The sequence below is a fragment of the Mercenaria mercenaria genome, chromosome 8 (assembly GCF_021730395.1).
Source record: "Mercenaria mercenaria strain notata chromosome 8, MADL_Memer_1, whole genome shotgun sequence".
Lineage (NCBI taxonomy): Eukaryota > Metazoa > Mollusca > Bivalvia > Venerida > Veneridae > Mercenaria > Mercenaria mercenaria.
The window spans coordinates 65610613-65612822 of record NC_069368.1 but is presented as its reverse complement, the minus strand read 5'-3'; the positions used below and the strand labels follow the sequence as shown (position 1 = coordinate 65612822).

The 2210-nt window shown below is 34.2% G+C and overlaps 1 long non-coding RNA gene across 1 annotated transcript; it reads right to left on the bottom strand.

The window, feature by feature from the left end:
- Positions 1–549: 549 nt before the first annotated feature.
- LOC128559075 (uncharacterized) lies at positions 550–2210 on the bottom strand. Its single transcript, XR_008372125.1, has 2 exons — positions 1207–2210; positions 550–799 (listed from the first exon to the last, which is right to left on the bottom strand). It is a non-coding gene; the product is annotated as an uncharacterized LOC128559075 (long non-coding RNA).

Genomic DNA, 2210 nt, shown 5'->3' with positions numbered 1-2210 from the left:
ATTGCTGAAAACTGTGTTCCACCTTGCTACTGATGCTATATGACCAAACATACATTAGATTGCAAAGTACGTTTTTGAGATTCCAGAAATGCTGGTAATAATGAAACAAATTGAATGGAGACTGTATTTGCAAATTTGTCCAGGCATACAAGGATAACAATGCTTTGACCTTCCTTATAGTTCTACTTCTGGCTAAACATACTATTATCGTGTTGCATTACGAGAAGTTTCTCCCATATTGGACAAATTGTTGTCAGACTAAACATGCATTCGTTACTGCAACTTAGCTCAACAGTAAGACACAAAGTTCAACGCATTAGGAGAAAATTTCAACATCATATTAGCATCGTGGTGTTTTTCTACTGATACGAATAGGGAGAAAAAACATAGTAGTAAGACAAAATTACAATTATGACCTTTTGCATTGATAGCAATTTCACAGATGCGTAGAGAGAATATGCTCCATAGTAGGAGAAGGACAAAATTTAAATTTTGAACTTGAACATCTTGGCAGATCACCACTCCACAACAACGCTCTAAAAAATGAAATCTGTGTTCATATTTTAATGTTTTCTGCATCACACAAAATCAAATGTAGCAAAGTTTCTACAGCCTTACAAAATTTATCAAGCTGAATAGGCATTGTATTTGTTGAAATTCAATATATCTGCTCAGTATTTGTGAAATGAATACATGATTTTATCTGCATAACACTGCTGTAGAAAGTCTGTCGCACACCACTTCAGTATGTTTGTAAAACTTGGAACACCTTGGCCTGTACAAATCACATCACAGTGCTCTGAAAAAAAAGAAGCAAAACATCAATCTATCAGTGCTTTTTGATAATTCATTCTGCCAAAGTGCTTATTCATTTTCATACAGATATAATGAGACAAAATCTGGTCTAGAAATATTTCCATTATGCACAAGTGAACGTCTCAGAAAGTTTGGCTTGTTCAACAGTTCAAAAGACAATCAAAAGTGATGGACGAAAACATGCATTCGATGACTCTAAAACACTAAAATAATTCACATTCAATCGATGAAAATGCTTATTTTTCTTTCAAACAACAAATCATTGAAAATAAGGTCTAGAAATTCCACCTTGCGGCATGCCAAAACCTGTTTCAAACGACATTTATTCATCTAGCTTTGGCTGACCGCCGTTTTTAATTTTGCTACAGCGTGAAGACAAAATTGACCTACGTTTGCATGCAGAATCAGCTCCTGTAATTATTATCCGATTCCATCCTTGATAGTTTTCAATGGCAGATATTCTGAGATGTATTTTCTCATAAATTTTTTTCTGTTCCCTTCATCTGCAAACACAAGAATATGCTTTTATTTCACAAAAATACATTCACGCGCTGGAAGCAATGTCTCTACCTCAGTGCTGAACCTAGCTTGACCTCACCTGACTGACCTGACTGAGGTCACCACCAAGATTTTCGGAAAATGCAGTCTAAATTTAGAATTGGGTTTCCTGGAAAAGACGAGCAATGGTGGATGACAGAGCCACTTCCAATCAATGTATTCAATTTAAGATGAAAATAGTCTCATTGAATATCCTCGACATTAGTCCTAATTGTATCAAATTATCAGCTTCATATCTTGTTAACCTTTTGCAAAATAATCGCCAAAACATGTACCTTTGTTGCAACGGCGTGGCCATATTTTTGTTTCCTGTGGACTGTCATTTTTGAGCAAGAAATCACATCCTTTCCCAATTTTGTTAACTGTGACAAATTAACCATGAAACATGAAAGGGTTTGCCTAAGAATGACACTAATAACATGAATATCTATTCAGAATTGAATGAGATATTTGCATTTTCAAAATGGCTTATTATAGTATTTATTTGAAATAATTCTCTCATTTTTTTTTTCAAAGTAAAAAAATCTGCTAGACAAAATGTCTCAGTACAAAATCTTCGCATGCAATTATGAATCTCGGTAACTGTCTTTCTGATTCTAAAGCAGATAGTTTTTCCATTCAAGTAGTAGAAAACTACGATGTCTGAAAATTGCGACATTGCACAATGGCGCATACTGTTATGTTGATCAATACGGTATGTCACTTCTGAGCTAAAAATCATATATTTCTACACTTTTGAAAATTATAGCAAATTAACATAAAAACAAGAAAGGATTTAGCTATCGAATAAGACCAACAACATGACTTTCCATTGAGAATCGAATAAGATATTTACG